This window comes from Symsagittifera roscoffensis, chromosome 6 (assembly GCF_963678635.1).
Source record: "Symsagittifera roscoffensis chromosome 6, txSymRosc1.1, whole genome shotgun sequence".
Lineage (NCBI taxonomy): Eukaryota > Metazoa > Xenacoelomorpha > Acoela > Convolutidae > Symsagittifera > Symsagittifera roscoffensis.
The window spans coordinates 26,473,874-26,479,873 of record NC_087067.1 but is presented as its reverse complement, the minus strand read 5'-3'; positions in this window follow the sequence as shown (position 1 = coordinate 26,479,873).

The window sequence follows — 6,000 nt, the reverse complement described above, 5'->3', positions numbered from 1 at the left end:
TTTTCAGTTGAAAAATTACATGATAAAGCGCCGATAAAATGGCCTAGCAAAGTAACAAGCAAAACCCAAACAGTCAAAACATCATTTCAAGACATGTCAGAGGAGGATATTGTGCGCTCAATCTCCGTAAACTAGATAAAACGGCTCGGAAAATAATATTTAACTCGTATTCTCGGCAATACGGACATTCATCGTCAATAATTTATAGAATAAGCCAAAAACTCACATAACTCATGTTCATAATTTCAACACTTCACAGTTTCAATAAACAAATTGGTGCAAGCTAGCCACAAGAACCGGTCGGTAATGTCCTTGAGACAAATTGCTCTTTTGGCGGTCAGCCTTAATCAAGGCTGAACCGAATTAGAACCAAAAAACAGTAAAAAACGGTCAAATGGGGCTAAAGCCCCTCGGGTCTACTTGTTTTAAGGTCTGCATAAGGGAGGACTCGAACCCGGTTGACCGGCGTGAGAGACTTGTCTCTAGGCCGCTCGGCCAACTGTTCTTGTTTTATATGCATTTATATTCTTGTTTTATATGCATCTACACTCTTGTTTTATATGCATCTATACTCTACATTTGCTTTGCAACATCCTCCCCCCTGAAGACGGAAGAACCGGAGCGAGCTTAACGGTCGGCCGCGTGACTTCACGGGTTGCGGTCCTGACAAGGGCGGATCGGGCGCAACCGTCCTGTCCGTAGTTTAGCTTGACGATTCGGGCGAGAGGGTAGTACCCACGCGGACTATCGGGCTCAATCACCCGCACGAGATCGCCTGTTTTAAGAGCAAAGTCAGAATGAGTGTGCCACTTGATACGCTTATTCAGCGAGGGAACATATTCTCGAAGCCAACGAGACCAAATCGCGTTAGCATATGAGTGCGCTCGCATGTACCTTTTCTTGTGATCGAAGTGCTCCCCGGGTAAAAGCGAAGGAAAGCTTGTGGCATGTTGTCCAAGCAAAAAATGGTTTGGGGTTAACGTTTCCAACTCACGTGAATCGGTACTAACGGGAGTGATTGGCCTCGAATTCAAAGCCTGCTCAACTAAGCAGAGTTTTGTTCCTAACACCTCTTCAGTGACTCGCCTACTGCCTAGGATATCGTACAGCACGCGCTTCACGCTTCGGAGGAGGCGTTCCCAGGAGCCGCCATGATGGGGTGCGCCTGGCGGGTTAAACTTCCAAGTAACACCTTTGTGTGCAAAAATGGTCGAAGCCATGCCATTCCAGCTCTTGATGCAGGCAAGTAATTCTTTTTCCGCACCAACGAAGTTCGTGCCGTTATCCGACCAGATTGTACTTAACGTACCACGACGCGCAATGAACCGTTCAATGCCCATGACACAAGAACTGGTTTCCAGAAATGGTACAATCTCAAGGTGTACAGCCCTGGTGGTGAGGCAAGTAAAAAGAAATCCCCATCTTTTTTCAGTGCTTCTGCGAACCGGAACGTAAAGCGGTCCAAAGTAATCCACACCCGTATGATTGAAGGGTGGTTGCTTATATCCGAGACGTTCGACAGGTAAATTGGACATAATAGGCTGGATGGTACTTGCTTTGCGTTTACGGCATGTTACACATTGATTTTTGATAGTCCGAAGTAGTCGACGCTACCCAAGTATTGCATATTTCATATTTAAAACGGAGCGCTTGTAATCTAAACCTTGATGAAAATGCTTATGGAGGAGGCTGCGGGCCAAAAAACGAACAAGGTATGTCGGGCGTCGAGTATTATTGGGTGCTCAGTATCAAACTCGGTATTCACTAAGCGCACAATCCGTCCGGTGGAACGAATGATTCCAGCGGGACCAATAAATGGCGAGTATGTGGCAATTTTACTACTATTCCTAATAGGTTTGCCAGCGATGAGCGTTTTTAACTCAACGGGGAAGGATTCCATCTGAGCAAGATGAATCAGTTTGCTTTCTGCAATATCAAGTTCAGTGGGGTCGGTGATTCGTAAGTCCTTACCACGAAAATGCTTATGTGAAGGCAACATCCCCAACATAAGAGCGACTACTCGTTTATATCTTGTAAAGGAACTGAACCTTTCCCAATTGAACCCGTGTTCGGGATGTTTGATGGATGTGACATCGGTGACGAAGGAAAATGATGTCTCCAAGCAATAATCAACATCACAAGAAGGACCCTTCAAACGAATTTTATTGATTACACGTTCGTCGGGTATAAACGGTCATTCAGTAGTCCTGAGAATGCTCGGACCAATAACCCAGCTGCTATCCTTGAGGGCTTCCGAAGAAATCCCCCGCGTACCGGTATCAGCTGGATTATCGCCGCTCAGAACATGGTGCCACTCATCAATAGTGGTCGATTCGAGGATTTCGCCGACACGATTAGCGACAAATACAGGTAATTTTTCAGTGGAGTTTAGCCACTGCAAAACAGTTGTACTATCTGTCCACATGTAGACATGATTAATAGAGACGGTAAGGGCGGCCAGTATATCATCTTTTAGTCGTGTGGCGAGCAGAGCAGCTTGAAGCTCTAGCTTCAGTATAGATAGCACTTTCATGGGCGCAACGCGAGCTTTACCAAAAATGAAGGATATTTGAGTTTTGAGCGAGCTCGAGAGTCGCGCACGCAAAAATCCAACCGCACAGAAAACGTCCTGCGAGCTATCACCGAACATGTGGAGCTCAATTTGATCAACAGGCTCTGTGAAGTAACAACGGGGAATAGACAATTGCCCTAAGAGAGGGAGACCGGAGTGCCACTCGAGAAAATTATCTCTTATGTCTTCTGGCGATTCGTCGTCCCAACTTTGACCACTGATTTTCCAAATATTTTTAAGTAAAAGACGGGCCCTAACTGTGTATGGAGCTACTAACCCAACAGGGTCAAACACAGAAGAGACGAAACTCAAGACGGTTCGTTGAGTTATTGCTTTCTCGAGAGGACGATCCACGCCTCTGCTAACAACCAATGTGTCTTTCACATGGTCCCACTTAAGACCTAAGACGTGTGATGATTGTTCGGTACCGTTACATATTTCCTTGATGGGTGAAGACGAGGTTTCGGATTCCTCGGGGTTCATTGCTGAAGTGATTTCATCAGCATTACTGACAAATTAAGTCAAATTAAATCCTCCCAATTTTAGTAAGGAAACCAAATTGCGACTAATTTTAATTGCATGGGTAACGTTCTCGAATGAATCAAAGTAATCGTCCATGTAAAATTTTTCATTTACGACTGAGGCTGCCTCAGGGTATGTGGACATATTATCAGTTGCTGTTTTTCGCAACGCGAAATTGGCGCACGTAGGCGAATCCCGTGCGCCGAATATATGGCGAGTGTACTGATGAACTACCACATCGGAAGTGGTATCCTCCCGCCACAAAAAACGGAGCGAAACTTGATCGCGGGCAAGGACTCCTACCTGGAGGAACATAACCTCTATATCCGCGGAGACGGCGTACTTGTGTTGACGAAATCGCAAAAGTACAAAAATTAAATTTTGAAGTAGGTCCGGACCCACCAATAAGGACTTACTTAAGGATGTGCCGTGAAACTTAGAAGCCCCATTAAGGACTCCGCGCACCTTACCTGGCTTATTCGGATTTACGACGGGATGGCGCGGAAGATACCACTCGCGATCGAAACGCTTAAGTGGATCATGCGGTTCGACGGTAACGACATAGCCTTTCCTAATGTCCTCTCTAATTGTTTCTGCGTATCTTTCGCGCAGCTCAGGGTCTTCACTTAACCTTCTCTCCAAGGTTTTAAATTGGGCGAGTGTTGAGTAATAATTGTTTGGTAGACTGACATTACTATCAATCCAAAGCATAGGTACAATGTATCTTTCGCCATTGTGAACGGTTTCAGAATTTAGGATGGATAAAGCATGTTTATCCGCGGCGGAACGGGCGTCGACTTGTTTGAAAGCACCATACAATTCCAACTCGTACCAGGATTTTATCTGGTCGGTCAGAGAAGAATCTTCAACAACACACTTGAAACATGAAGAAGTAGAATTAACGGACGGCGGCAACGGGCCACTTATGACCCAACCTATCGGTAGGCGAATGGAACACGGTGAGTTTTTATCATCTCCCAAGATGAACTCAATGGGTCTAACGGCGTGGTAGTAGTCTTGTCCGATAATAACTTTAACGTCCTCATAAGTATATTGAATGGGCTTAATAGGTGCTAATTGTGGATATTTATTCTGCAAATCAGCAATATTGATTAATTCGGAACCAATCCGAATATTGTCTTTAACATATGCACAGAGAGAAAATGCGAAATCACTATTATTCGGCTCGGAGGAAACTGTAAACTTGACCGTCTGAGTCTCAACAACGGTGGTTGAATTGAAACCACTAATTGACAAGTTAACGGGCTCCCCTACTAAGCCGAGACGGTTTACGAGTGACGAAGACACCCAGGAGTGAGTCGATGCACTATCACAAAAAACCAACGTCAGGAGACTGGTTACATCCGAGGATACACCAAGTGTTGCAATTGGCAACAACCCTTTAGAAGATTCAATGTCATGTACATCACTAACAGCGGCATGGGTGGAAGTGTTTGTATTCTCCTTGGATTTGTTTGTTCCAGCCTTATTCGAGACATTTGAATTTTCCTTCCGAGGAAATATTCTTTCGGCTCCATGGAGCAAGACATTATGTGTGCTATCACACTCTGGCTTCGGGCACTTTTTCGCTCTAGAACATTGCCGGAAACTATGATTGCCATTGAGGCAAGCGAACCAAAGTTTCTGTTCAGCTACGTACTTTGCTCGCTGAGTAGCATTCTTTTCGTTAAAAACAGCACAATTCCACAATGCATGACTACCCTTACACAAAACGCACGGCGGAAACTTAGACTTATCCTGAGCCTTACTAGTTACCTGGCTATTGGCTGCAAAAACTTTGGTTGTTTTTGGTTTAACTGGTTCCTCGTTTTTTGCCTTAGAGTAAACGTAATCTTTCATGCCCATCGGCCTTTTCTTTCAACCAGTTGTTAAAGTCTAAGAGTGTTGGTCGTTGCCAATTATGTCTAACAGTATGCCTTGACCAAGCCTCCTTGAGGTTAGTCGGAAGTTTACTAACAGCTTGGTTTAACAGGTTAACACTCTTTAGATCATCGTTGAAAGACAATGATCTGAAAACTGCTACGAGGCCAGATATGGCAGAGGAGAAACTAATGACATTTTCCGAATTGTGCATCTTAAGTGGAGGAAAAATATTCAGCTTATCAAGATGCGCACCAACAATGGCATGTGGTTGCCCAAACTTCCGTTGCAAGGTGGCCAGTGCATCCTTGTACATAACGCCACTATAACTAAACTCCGCAATTGCGGTTTTTGCTTTGCCTGTGACGAGCGTTTTTAAGTATGTCAGTTTCGTATCATCGGTGAGAACAGCGGAATCAACGGTGAACTTAAACTGACCAAACCATTCGTGCCAGTTTAACGGGTTGCCGTCAAACTGGGATAACTTCCATTCAGGAAGATGATCTTTGCGGCTATGCATCAATAACTCCGCCAATTCACGAGCGGAGAGAGGTCAATCCGATGAACAACCTTGGTTTGGATAAGCGGAAGACGGTGCGTAGTCTTCGTTGACTGGCTGATAACCAGTATTAGTACGATTGACAAAATGCGGAACATGTTGTGGATAAACTGGGGGAGTATAAAATACACAGTCCCACCACTAGTATACAGAGCGGCGGTGTTACACGATGGGACAACAGTTGTCACATTAGAAAAAAGTGTTTCCAGCATTACAACACTGAGCAGGCGTGACGATTGGAGTTGTAGCTGCCAATCGTCATAAAATTGCATCAATTGTGTAGTAATCGTTGATATTAGGTGACACAGTATTCGGAACAAAGGGAAGATTATGTTGCGTCTGGACTGGTGCTGCATGGCAATTAGCTGCCGAAAAGAAAAGCGGCGTTGGGTTTACTCCAGAAGATGAGAAGCCACCACCAGCAAATGCAGGTGACAAAGAAACAAAACCAGAGCCGGGTTGTGCC